The following is a 14,507-nucleotide window of genomic DNA, read 5'->3' on the forward strand; positions in this document are numbered from 1 at the left end:
CTGTGTTCATCCAGCCCTGCACCTTGTTGTCTCGGATTCTCCAGCATTTGCAGTTCCTACTATCTCTAGAACAAGAGGTTACAGTTTTAGGATAAAGGGTAGCATATTTAAAACAAACAGACATGAGGAGAAATTACTTCTCCCAAAAGGGTTGTGAATCTTTGGAATCCACTACTCTAGAGTGTGTTGCGTTATAGGATATTATGCAAAATAAAGGAGAAGAAGCGTTTTAATTAGTAATGGGTTGAAGGGTTATGGAGTAGAGGCAGGAAAATGGAGTTGAAACCAAGAAGTAATCAACCATGATTATACTAAATGGCAGAGCAGGCTCGGTGGACTGAAATCCCTACTCCTATTCCAATTTATGTTATGCACTCAAAGATCTGTGGGTCAAGAAACAGCCAATTCATTTATATAAAGTCCCATGGTAGAGAATCGTAACAAAGTAGATATCATCCTCGAATTAAGGAATAGCTGATGGTAATGTTGAAAGCTGGTCCAGACATAGTCTGGTCAATGATGACATGCAGGTTGTTGATACTGGGGTATTAGATGATAGTAACATGGATGAATGTCAAAGGAAGATAATTAGATTCTCTTTTGTTGGTGTTGGTCATTGCCTGGTACTTGTTGGTGTGAGTATTACTTGTCACAATTTACTCATGCCTGGATATTGTCTAGGTATTGATATACAAGGACACAACTGCCTTAGTAGCTGAGGAATAGCAAATAGATCTGAATTCTGTGTAATCATCAGTGAACATCCCAACTTCTGACTTTTTAATGAAGGCAAGGTCAGTGTTGAAGTGGAAGATAATTGGGACTAGGAAACTGCCTTGAGGAACACCTACAGCAATGTCCTGGGATTGAGATGATTGGTCTCTAACAAGTCAATGGATATAATAAGTTAACAGATTTGAATTGCCTAAGACCACAGCTGGACTTGATTTTACTTTCTGGAGCATTAGTCTAAACTAATACAGTATCGTTATCACAATGTAATCTTCCCCATTTAGGCTTCTCAGTATCAGCACTTCTTCTCCTCTCTCCCTGCCCACTTCTTCCCGTTCAGTGTATCTGCCCTAATCAGGATCAAGTCGCATAGTATTGGAATCAATAGTAAGAAGGATAAATGGTGTGGAATTCTAATGACAATGAGGGAAAGGAGAATTTCAACCAGAATTCCTCACCTGCACTAAGACGTTTAGCTTCACATCTTTTCCTGTCAAATCACCCACTGTTAAGCAGATAGGCAGTTTCCAGCCACTCAGTCAGTCCTGGAAGGAATTGAAAGGAATTGCTGCCAGAATATTAGAGAGTTGAAAGGCTGATATTGGTATAATGTCCAGGGCACCATTTTAATGAATTGCATATTATTATTAGTTGCTGGGAGGAGGGGAAGCAGGAATTATAATTTAGCAGACGTCTGGGATTCTGGAATCAACTTATTTTAAAACTTTAGCAGTCACGTCTGGAACCAATTTTGTTTTTGGGATGTAGTCCCCAAACAGCGAAATATCTTTTTACCAACCTGTAAGGTGTGGATTCATTTTCACTCACAAGACATAAACTCATTACATTTTGTAGGAAATAAACTCATCATCCTTTATGAGGCATTAGGAAGCTTATGGGTAGGGAAACAGCGGTTGATCCATCAAGATTGTGGGAGACTTGTGATTGCATGGAACATCATGATTAAACACTCTTTACCTGACTGCTCAACACCCCTGAACTCCACAACACCTCACACTCATCCCCCAGAAAGACTTGTATTTATTTAGCACATTCCACAACCACCAGATGTCTCAGAAAGTTTTTTTACAAAAACTGACTTTTTACAAAAAGACTGCAGCAATCAATTTTCCAACACCGAAAACTCCCACAGGCAGCAATGTGGTAATGACCAGAGAATCTCTATTTGTGATCTTATACAATAATGAATCAGCATAGTTTGAGCAAATCATAGAGGTGCTCTCTCATTAAAGCCAGACAGCCAGTGGTGGTTTAACCTGAGGGTCACCATGACTCAGGCAATGGGAGAAGTTGAGAAGGACAGTCCTTCATGGTAATGTCAGCTTACGTGAGAATTAAACACACTGTGATGGCATCACACTGCATTGTAAGCCAGCTGTCCAGCCAACTGAGCTAATACCAGGAATAACTCCCCTCCTTGTCTTTGAAATAGCACAATGGAATACTTTCCATCTATGTGATCAAGCAGATCGGCCCTCAATTTGATGTCTCATCCTAAAGATTGTTCCTCCAACTGTGTAACAGTCCCTCGACAGTGCACTGGATTATCAACCTTGACTTGTGCTCAGAATTCTAGATTGGGAAATATAAGGGAAAGGTACTCTGGAAAATGCTCCTCCCACCCTTTTGGGTAATTGAAATCAGTGCAGATGAACAATAACACAACACAAAATGAACCCATTCAACCCCAATGAGTCTCCATCAGCCCTATTTAGTAAGGCCTTTGACAAGGTCCCGCACAGCAGGCTAGTCATGAAAGTTAGGTTGCGTTGGATCCAGGAAAAGTTAGTTAATTGGATTCAAAATTGGCTCGATGTTAGGAAGCAGAGGATGATGGTTGAAAGTTGTTTCTCAGACTGGAGGTCTGTGGCTAGTGGTATACCTCAGGGGTCAGTGCTGGGACCTTTGTTACTCATTATTTACATTAATGATCTGGATGTGAATGTACAAGACGTGATTAGTAAGTTTGTGGATGATACAAAATTAGGAGGCATCGTTGATAGTGAAGGAGGTTATCAAAAATTACAGAAGGATCTTGATCAGATGAGGAAGTGGGCTGAGGATTGGCAAATGCAATTCAATACAGGTAAGTGAGGGTGTTGCAGTTTGGAAAGTCAAACCAAGTAGAACTTATACAGTAAGTGGTAAGGTCCTGAGGAATTTTGTGGAACTGAGGGACCTAGGAGTACAAGTACATAGTTCATTGAAAGCGGCATCACAGGTGGAAAGGGTGGTGAAGAAGGCATTTAGCATGCTGGCCTTCATCAGTTGAGGCATTGAGTGTAGGAGTTGGGATGTTATGTTACAGTTGTATAAGTCGTTGGTAAGGCTGCACTTGGAATATTGTGTACAGTTTTAGTCACCCTTTTATAGGAAACACATAGTTAAACAGGAAGGTATGCAAATGATATTTATGAGGATGTTGCTAGGATTATTAGGCCTGAGTTATAGGGAGAGGTTGGCCAGGATAGAACTTTATTCCCTGGAACATAGGAGAATGAGGGGTGACCTTATTAAAGTGTATAAAATCATGAGGGGCAGAGATAGGATGAATGGATGTAGTCTTTTTCCCAGGGATGGGGAATTGAAAACTAGAGGGCATAGGTTTAATGTGAGAGGGGATAGATTTAAGAATGACCTGAGGGACAATACAGAGAGTGGTGCATATGTGGAATGGGCTGCCAGAGAAAGTGTCTGAGGCAGGTATAATAGCAAAATTTAAAAAAACATTAGGATAGGTACATGGATGAGAGGAGTTTGAGGGATATGGACCAAATGTGGGCAATTGGAACTAGCTGAGTGGGCACCACGGTCAGCATGGATCAGTTTGGGCCAAATGGCCTGTTTCCATGCTTTATTACTCTATGACTCCGTGGAGCAATCTAGTTGGTCCTCTGCCCCAATTCTCTGCAGTCCTGCAAGTTTACTTCCCTCAAATGTACATCCAATTTCTTAATGAAATCCACATTGAAGCAAGGTACCTAGACAGCTGGCATGAACCTGGAAGGTTAAAGAGCAGTGGGGAAGCGAATACATTGAGGCCTAGGCTTAGGGTCCTACACTTGCCTAAGAAGAAGCATGGGAATATGAGCAGACCTGGGCACATCCAAACTTGGAAAAAAGTTAAGAATAAAGCTGTGTCAAAGCAAGACCGTGGATTGACTGGTCTTCAGATTTGTATTTTTTTTGTATTTTCTTCAAAGAGGAGCTGGTTTGAAGGAGCTGGGAAATTAAAACCGAAATAAAAGGGTAAGTACAATAACTGGTTAACAATCCCATAAGTGACATCTGTTTAGTCTATCTTTTATTAAATTTTAACGACAATAGTATTAAGATTGATAGAGGAATGCAAGGCAATCCCAACCTCTTGAGTGCATATGTTTTATTCACTTTTGGGACCTGGGCATCTCTGGTTGGCCATGTTTATTGCCCTTCTCCAGTTGCTCTTGAGAAGGTGGTGAGGTGCCTTCTTAAACTGCAGCAGTCCATGTGCTGTAGGTAGACAAGGAGGGAATTCTTTGATTTTGACACAGCAACAGTGATATATTTCCAAGTCAGGACGGTGAGTGGTTTGGAGGGGAACTTGCAGTTGGTGGTGGTCCCATGTACTTGCTGCCTTTGTCCTTCTTAGATGGAAGTGATCTTTGGTGAATTTCTGCAGTGCAGATAGTACACACTGCTGCTGTTGAGTGTAAGTGATGGAGGGAAGTGGGTGTTTGTGGATGTGCTGCCAGTCAAGCAGGCTGCTTTGCCCTGGATGGTGTTCAAGCTTCTTTAGTTTGTAGCAACTGCACTCATCCAGGCAAGTGGGGTTTATTTCAACACATTTCTGACTTCTGCTTTATAGATGGTTCAACAGGATTTGTGGAGTCAGGAGGTGAGTTACTTGCTGGGTATTCCTAGCTCCTGACCTGAACTTACAGCCACTGAATTTATGTCAGCAGCCACAATAAAGCCCATCTGCTCCCCTAACTATGAAATTACCTGCCACTATTGCTCTTCCAGTCTTTCGTGCTGAACCACCTGTGGTGCCATGAACTTGATTCTGGTTGCACTCCCCTAGATGAACCAACACTTTCGTAGAATTCAGTATGCACTGCAGTGATGTCAGCTGACTGCTGAAGTTCTAAAATATAGAGCTCAACTGCAGTAGTGATGAGACTTCCTAACATGGGAAAATATCTGCTGCTCGCACGTGGCACAGAATAATGTCTCAGACACCACCATCCCTGGATATGTCCTGTTTTACTAGCAGGACAGGTGTAACATACATGGCATTACCAGTACACAGTTGGAAGGGAGTTGTCCTGGGAGTCCTCAACATTGACGTCAGGCCCCATGAAGTCTCATGCCATCAGGTTAAATATGGGCAAGGAAACCTCCTTGCTGATTACTATGTACCATCCTCCCTCAGCTGATGATCAGTACTTCTCCATGATGAACAATACTTGGAGGAAGCACTGAGGGGAACAAGATCACAGAATGTGCTTTGAGAAGGGGATTTCTGTTTCCACCAAGATGCACTATTATTTGATCTAGTTAATCAAGCTACTCAAGGAAAGTGCTTTGCTTCCCTGATGTCTAAGTCAAGGATGTCTCTGAACAATAGCAGAGCACCCTGAGTGGGGAGGGTGAACACCAAGCAGTACCAATGACACAGACAAAAGGAGTGAAATGGTCAGCAATTAAGACTGAAGGACCTAGGTAGGAATTTAGCAAATCGGACCTCTAAAATCGTAATCTTGGGTTACTCTGGATAAGTGAGGAGAAATGGAAGAATAAAAACTGATAAATACAAAATTGGAAAGACGGTGTGGAAGGGATTGCTTTCGGTTTTTGTGTTTTTGGGACAAGTTCTGGGGGAGGTGGGACCTTTGCTGGCTGGATGTGTTGCACCCAAAAAGATGGAACCAATGTCCTTCCAGGACAATTTGCTGGCTCTATAGGGAAGAACTTAAACTAACTTAGCAGGGGAGAGTCCTAGCTGGGAGCATCAACGTGTACAAAATACTAGATAAAAAATAGCATTAGAGTAGAAAATAATAAGTTATTAGAAGTGACCTGAAGATGAGGCAATTACTACATATGTATGCATTAGCAGAATTTAGCAAATAAGATTGGTGAGTTGCGGGCAATAAATTGGCAAATTAGAATGATGTTATGGTGATAATGGAGACCTAGCTCAATGAAGGACAGACCTGAATATTAAATATTGAAGCAAGGTGTTCAGAAAAGATAGGAAAGAAAGAAAAAGTGAAAATATGGCAGTATTAAGGAGAATCTTACAATGTTGGAAAAGAGATTGAGGACTGAATCTACACAGACAGTCACCCGAGGCTGGAATTGAACCTGGGTCCCGGGCACTGTGAGGCAGCAGAGCTAATCACTGAGCCACCTGCCACCAAAAATCTATTTAGCGAGAGTTAAGGAATAAAGAAGCTGCAATTACATTGCCCAATACAGTCTACAGGCCACCATTTAGTGAAGATGATGTAGGGACATGAAATTGGGAGAAATGTACAATAGTTATAATGGGGCACTCGAATTATCCAAATAAAGCATTTGGACAATAGAGAGCAAAGGAGTAAGAATTCCCAGAGTATGTTTTGGATACTCCCCTACAGTGGCATGCTTCCTGTCCAATGGAAAAGGAGGCACAGCTACACCTAGTTCTTGGAAATAAGTTGGCTCAAGTGGATCAAAGGCCAATTAAAGGATATTTAGGGAACAGTGACCATTATATCACATACGACTTAGCCTGGCTTTGGAAAAGGACAAGGACCGAAGCAGAGTAAAAATAATTAACTGAAGAAAAGCAAATTCAATGGGGGTAAGAGTGGCCTTCAAGCACATACATTGGAATCAAGGAATGGCAGACAAAACTACAACTGAGCAATGGATTGCTTTGAAAGACGACATGGTCTGGGTACAATCAAAAGGATTTTTTTGGTGTAGTGATCCCAACTGCAATGGGATAGTGCTCAAATGAGGTTAGTGTGGTTAAATCTGATTCCTGACAGGAGGCTGGCTGGATAGATTATTTTTTCAATTTATTTTTGTTACTGTAAGTGATCTTTTACTAAAAACACGGTACATAATGTAAATGATTTGGATGAAGGAGTGGAAGGGTGGATTAGCAAGTTCGCGGATGATACAAAGGTGGTTCAGGTTGTGGACAGTGCGGAGGGCTGTTCTAGGTTACAAAGGGACATTGATAGAATGCAGAGCTGGGCTGAGAAGTGGCAGATGGAGTTTAACCCGGAAATGTGTGAGGTGATTAATTTTGGAAGGACAAACTTGAAAGCAGAATACAGGGCTAATGGAAAGATTCTTGGCAGTGTGGAGGAGCAGCGGGATCTTGGGGCTCATGTTCACAGTTCCTTGAGAGCTGCCACCCAGGTGGATAGAGTTGTTAAGAAGGCATATGGTGCGTTAGCTTTCATTAATAGAGGAATTGAGTTCAAGAGCCGTGAAGTTATACTCCAGCTATACAAAAGCCTGGTTCGGCCACATCTGGAGTATTGTGTCCAGTTCTGGTCACCTCATTACAGGAAAGATGTGAAAGCGTTAGAAGAGGTGCAGAGGGGATTTACTAGGACGTTGCCTGGAATGGAGGGAAGGTCTTACGAGGAAAGGTTGAGAGAGCTAGGGCTTTTCTCTTTAGAACGACGAAGGATGAGAGGTGTCTTGATAGAGGTATACAAAATGATCAGAGGTATAGGTAGAGTAGACAGCCAGAGACATTTTCCTAGGGTGGAGGTAGCTTTTACAATGGGGCATAGTTTTAAATTGAAAGGAGGTAGATATCGGGGAGACATCAGAGGTAGGTTTTTTTTTTTTTTTTTTATTAAACTCAGGGGGGTAGGGGCGTGCAATGTATTGCCGGAGAGGGTAGTGGAGTCGGCCTCATTAGGGGCATTTAAGCAGCTATTAGATAGGCATATGGATGATAGTATAAGGTAGGGGTGGAGGTTAGATAGACCTTAGGCTTAGGGTAAAAGTTCAGCACAACATCGTGGGCCGAAGGGCCTGTACTGTGCTGTACTGTTCTATGTTCTATGTTCTATAATGTTACAAAGAAAGCAAGAACTGGAGTCAGAGATAACAAAGTGTGGAGCTGATGCTGCCTGGCCTGCTGTATTTCTCCAGCTCCACACTTTGTTACGTAATGTTACAATCTTTGTTTTAACAATAATAAACAGACATAAGAAAAAATTATTTACTCATAATAGAAATTTAAAGATTTTTAAACACAGTAGAAACAACCCAAGTGTTCTTTTTTGTTTACCTATTTTTCTAATCAACCTGTTCAGAGATGTTATGACACACCTCTGAAGCAGGTGGAACTTGAACCCAGGCCTCCTGGTCCCAAGACAGGGACGTTACCATCGTGCCACAAGAGGTTTTATAGATTGAACACTGGCTTTGTATTGAATCAATATACAGCTTACAAACATTTGTTGCAATTCTAAGAACATTTATTGCTGTACCTCTTGCAAGACCCAATCCTGCTCATTACTTATTACTTTGATGAATTGGTAGATAGTTCACTCATTAATGTTACACTCCTTACTTAGCTTCCTTGCAGTGCTATTCTATCCCTGACTCAGCTTCAAATGCATTTTTAAAAATTTTTCCACTGACCGTTTCCTAACATTCTGGTCTGGTATCAATAACACCTTATGTCAAGCTGTTTTCATTCCTTTAAACTCCTTTCTTCTGCTACTGTAGTGATTGGAACAAGGGCCAGGTGAATCTTATTGACTATGGGGTTTTTGATTGAACTGGTTAACCTGGGCCAATCAGGGAGCTCATAGTCAATAAGATCCACCTGGCCCTTGTTCCAATCACTACAGCTACTTATTCTATTGAACTCAGCCCTTCAGAGTGTCTATGTTTCTTTCTTGATCAACTTCCCAGCACAGAATAAAAATGAAAGTCAAACTTTTCTGGCTAGGTACTTTGGATAGTTCCCTAGGATCTCTTGGATAACGTCCTCCCACTTGGAATTATGTGTATTGTAGTTTTTAAAAGCCAATTGTTAATTCCAAACACACAAACATGTTTAACCTAAAATTTTTAAGAACTCCAACTTGCAATAAACTGTATTAGAATATAGATTTATATCTCGCAGTTTCATCAAAAAAAAAATCCCATGAAGAGGAAGAGTGGGCAAACAAATCCAGAGCTCCCTGGATTAAAAAGAGAGATTAAATTGAAAAAGGAAAAGTGTGCTTAAAACAGATGTCATATATTATAAGGGGGAAATTGAAAAAGCAAATAAAGCAAACAGAGAGCATGAGAAGAAACTGACAGCTAACAAAACGTAATCCAAAAGTCTTCTCTGGGCATACTGTTGGGACAGTACCCCAATTGATTACAGTTCCAGACAGTATACCTCAAACCATTAAGGTCCCAGGTGAGATGGGTTAAACTTGAACTTGAGGGAGATTTCATCTACCACCTTGGTTAATCACAACAAGGTTAATTTTGAAAGGAATTATTCCCTTCTGGCTACCTTCCCCCCACATTCAAATAATCTAATGTTTTAAAACAAGATCATTTATCAAGGCTTTCTTATATTAAACAGAAAAACTATGTGTATTAATTACTAAATGCAAGAATAAATGGTATCACAACACATTCACAGATTAGAAATGAGAGGAGTCCAAAATGATAAAAGTTAAAAAGTATGGATCAGTCTCTGAAATGTTTGTGGGAGCCAACAGTTGAATATTGTAGCCTTTGCTGTGGATGTTACCAGAAGTGTTGATGCTGCTAATTGAAAAGCTGATTGAGACTTTTGGATTTGTAGGTTGATTGAAATATTTTTATCCTGATTACTTTTGGTGACTTGCAGCACTCAAGAGAAAATGTTTTCTCTTTATTTACCTGCAGTGTAAGGAGTTTGGATGGCTGTTCTCAAAGCCATGACTATTATAGAATACAGTCTAAATACTAGGATATGAGGTCAGTAATACACCCAAGTCGGGACTGAAGTTTACTTTTAAATATCTGTTTCTGTACTCTTGAAAGGGGAGTGATGCAAATGTGTTCTTTGTCCATACTGCTGTCTGTTTTTAAATCATCATGTTCATATATTCTCCTTGTGTCTGCGTGAGTTTCCTCTGGGTGCTCCGGTTTCCTCCAACACTGCAAAAATGTGCAGGTTAGGTGAATTGGCCAGGCTAAATTGCCCATAGTGTTCAGGGATGTGCTGGCTAGGTGGGTTAGCCATGGGATATGCAGGGTCGGTCTGGGTGGGATGATCTTCAGATTGTTGGTGTGGACTCAATGGGCCAAATGGCCTGCTTCCACATTGCAGGGATTCTATGGATTCCACGGATCCATAGTCTGAAATACTCCAGGTGATTACATGTTCAGCTTATCTTTTCATTTTCTCCCTTTGAACCTTTTTTGACAGCAAATAAGGTATAGCATTCCATACATTCTCTCCAGCCAGCCACTGAATTTACAATTTCGCATGTCCCTTTAAAAAGAAGTTCTAATTAAAGTTTGATAACATTGGTGATCTGTGATTATGATCATGGTAATAGCAGTATTAATTGTTAAAAAAGGGTGATAGAAGCAGCACAGTTGGTTAAGAGCTAAAGTCCGGATTCATGCATACAGGCAGAATGCGTGATTATTGAATTCTTTGCAACAGTCTTCACCAAGGCAGTAGATCTGTGTAGTTCATAGTGAAAGAAGTAGTAGTTCAGACTGCTGGCTGTTCACCCTCCCCCTTCAGATTGCCTTGCAGCCGCTTTGGCACCAGCGAGGCAACATACCATTCAAGAGTTTCATGAGCTCCCTATCACAAAACCTGTCCCTGCTGTGCACTAGAGCCCACCATGGTGCCATAAACTTGGCTGTTGCTGCTTTCCCCAAGAGACCAACTCCCCAACAGTATCTAACAGGGTATATCTTTTTGAGAGGGGGATGGCCACAGGGGACTCCTGCACTACCTGCTTACTAGATTTTCTGATGGTCACCCAACACTTTTCTGCCTGCGTAGCCCATACTTGTGGTGTGGCCAACTTGGTAAATGTGCTATCCATGATATCCTCAGCAACACAGATGCTCCATGGTGAGTGCATCTACAGCTGCTGCCGCTCGTGTGGTTAATCAGGAGTGACAGTTGAACACAATTCCTTCATATGTGGTTACCATGGCCGCTGGAAGTGTATCGATTTACCACATGTTGCAGGAGAAGCATTCATGGAGCACAGCTTTCCTGCCATTGTGATCTTTGTCAACTACAAACATTAAACAAGAACAAATTACTCAATCTTACCTACTACTCACTAAATCAGATTTCTTGCTCCTCTCTCTCTATTCCTAACAAACTACAAACGACAAAAAAAAGGACTTTTCATTCTGTTTCCCTCCTGGTACTAGTCTTTCAGTCCCTAAAGCTGATTCCTAAGCAGCCAATCACCTCACAGCTTCCCTGTGTCATCACCCTGATTGTTGTTCCTGTTCAGATGAAGTTTTAAAAACCATTTTATCACTCGCTGCTCAGTGCATGCTCCTCCCCAACAGGCTCCACTCCGGGACTCCGATTCTCAATGAGTGTCTCCACAGTGTGGTTTGCTCGTGATGAACATACGAATAAGGGACTTAGTCCTTCAAGTCCTATCCATCATTCAATAAGATTATGGCTGATCTGATTTTAATTTCTTTCTGCATATCACTGATAATCTGTTGTCCCCTTGGTAGTTAAGAATCTAACTCTGCCTTAAAAAGATTTAAAGATTCTGCATCCACTGCCTTTTGAGGAAGGGAATTCCAAAGTCTCACAACCCTCTGAAACACTTTTTCCCTCATCTGTCTTAAATGGGCAATTATGATTCCTCATTCTAGATTCTTTCACAAGAGGAAACATCCTTTCAACATCCACTTGGTCAAATTACCCTCAGGATCTTAAATGTTTCAACTAAGTCATCTCTGACTTTTCTAAACTCCAGGAAGATACAGATTTAATCTGTTTAGCCTTCATCGTAAGGTAATCTGCTCATTCCTAAAATCTGTAAGTGACTCCGTCAAAGCGATTGTCTAGCCAGTACCTTCCCTTGGAGCTACATGTCCTTGGGATCACCCAAGGCTAGAAAATTCAGTGAGCATTTTTAAAAAATTAATTTATATTATGATTTGTTCAACAGTAACATATTTCATCAAGGGCAGCAAGGGATGGGCCATTTCCATGTCCATGAGAGCATAGAAAACCAACTGTACTTAGATCCAATATGTCATATCAAGAACAGATCTAGTCTGAGTGCACAATCATTTCAACTGTCTGATCAAATTTGTTAACTGACCTGTTTCTTCCCTGAGCTCCAGAATCCAGATTGAGGGCCTGGCCTGATTTTATCAGAATGCAAATAACATTATTTCAAGCAAGACTGATGATCCGAAGTTCTCATCATGACTCAGATCCCCTGCAGACCAGCTGGAGGAGGTATTCACCAACAGCTTCAACCTCTCCCTCCTACAAGCTGAGTCCTACCTGCTTCAAGAAGACCACCATCATCCCCATAACAAAGAAAGCACATGCAATGTGCCTTACTGTCTACTGCCCAGTGGCTCAGACCTCCATAATCATGAAGTGCTTCAAGAGGCTGGTCATGGCCCACATCAACTCTAGTCTCCCAGCCTGCCTCAATCTCCAGCAATTTGCCTACAGGTCCACAGCAGAAACCATTTTCCTAGCCCATCACTCATCTCTGGAACATCTAGACAACAAGGACACCTATGTCAGACTCCTACTCATCGACTACAGCTCTGCCTTCAAAACTATAATCCCCTTCACATTGATCTCAAAACTCCATGACCTTGGACTCAGCTTCGCCCTCTGCAACTGGATCCTTAGCTTTCTGACACATAGACCGCAATCAGTGAAGATAGGTAACTGCACCTCCTCCACAGTAACACTCAACACTGGAGCCCCCCATGGATGCATCTTCAGCCTCCTACTGTACTCCCTGTACACCTACAAGTATGTAGCCAAATTCTAAACAAACACCATCTATAGGTTTGCTGACGACACCACCGTGGTAGGATGGATATCAAAGAACGAAGATTCAGAATATAGAAAGGAGATAGAGAGCTTGGTGACATGGTGCATTGATAACAGCCTCTCTCTCAATGTCAGCAAAACAAAAGAACTGATCATTGATTTCAGGAAGAAAGGAGGAGACCATGCCCCCATCTATATCAACAGAGCGAAGGTTGACAGCGGTAAGTTCCTGGGAGTGAAAATAACTAATAACCTGTCCAGGACTTCCCACATAGATGCAATGGTCAAGAAGGAAGAACAATGTAATCTCTTCCTCAAGAAGCTTCGGAAATTCAGCACATCCATAAAGATCCTCACCAACTTTTACAGCTGTAACATATAAAGCATACTATCTGGCTGCATAACGGCCTGGTACGGCAACTGCTCTGCCCAGGACTGTAAGAAACTCCAGAATATTGTGTGCACAACCCAGACCATCACAGAAGCCAACCTTCCATCCATGGACTCTATTTATACTTCTCGCTTCTGTGGAAAGGCTGCCAACATCATCAAAGACTCCTCCTACTTGACTAATGCTCTCCTACAAACTCTTGTGTCAGGCAGAAGATCGGAAGCTTGAACACACACACCAAAAGATTTAAGAACAGCTTCTTCCCTGCCATTATTAGACTGATGAATCAACTCTCTAACTTCAAATAACATTGATCTTGTTAATGTTGATCTTGCTTCATGCATCTCCTGTGCAGTGTAACCCGTGTGCCTCACTCTAAGCAGCCTATGATCTGTATGTCCTTGCTTGCTATGATCTGCCTCTACTGCTCACCAACAAAGTTTTACACTGTACACTGTACTTAGGTACACACGACTACAATAAATCAAATTTAAATACCCAAAAGTCTGATTTCCAATATTAAATCTTCTTTAATTTTTCTGTTACAGATTATTTAAGTTCCATACAGCCTCCCTGCAGAAAATCATTGTCATGCATAATAAAATATCTGCTAGTTTCTCTTTATACCAGTGGAAAATTCTTAGGTCTGCTTTAAACTGAATGTAGCCTACTTTCAGCATCATGGACCTAAATGAGAAATTATAGTATTGCTGAAAAATAACATTTTGTCAAAGCTTTTAATCTTGAATACACCAGGGCAATTCACAAGAATACCAATGAATTACAATCCCAACCGATGGTAATACTAGACAAGGCAGTGAAACTTGGCTTGATGGACCATTAGTTTTATTTTTGCTAATTGCTTACTATGGTGATGAATCATTGAACACAATCCCAAGAGGCTGCCAATGTACTTTTACCGAATAAACAAAGAGGTTTATTACACACAAAAAGAAAACATGCAAGACCTAGTTGAAACATTGGTGTTAAAAATGTCAGAAATAAGGGTCCCATATGCCTTCTTTAACCATCTAATCTACTAGTCCATAGACGTGTACACCAAGATCCCTCTGATCCTCTGGACTTTCTAGAGTCCGACCATTAAACTTCTTTGCCTTGTTAGTACTCCAAAAATACATCATGTCACAGTTTTCAGCATAGAATTCCAGGTGCCGCTGTTAGTCCATCTGACTCGCCCGTAATCCTGTAGTCTAAGATTTTCCTCCTCACTATTTGCCATACCACTAATTTGTGTTGTCTGTAAATTTATGAGTATACCTCCTTCATTCATACACTACAAACAGCATGGAACCCAGCACCAAAACCTGTGGTATACCACTACAC

This window comes from Rhincodon typus, chromosome 32 (genome assembly GCF_021869965.1).
Source record: "Rhincodon typus isolate 14 chromosome 32, sRhiTyp1.1, whole genome shotgun sequence".
In the NCBI taxonomy this organism is placed as follows: Eukaryota; Metazoa; Chordata; class Chondrichthyes; order Orectolobiformes; family Rhincodontidae; genus Rhincodon; species Rhincodon typus.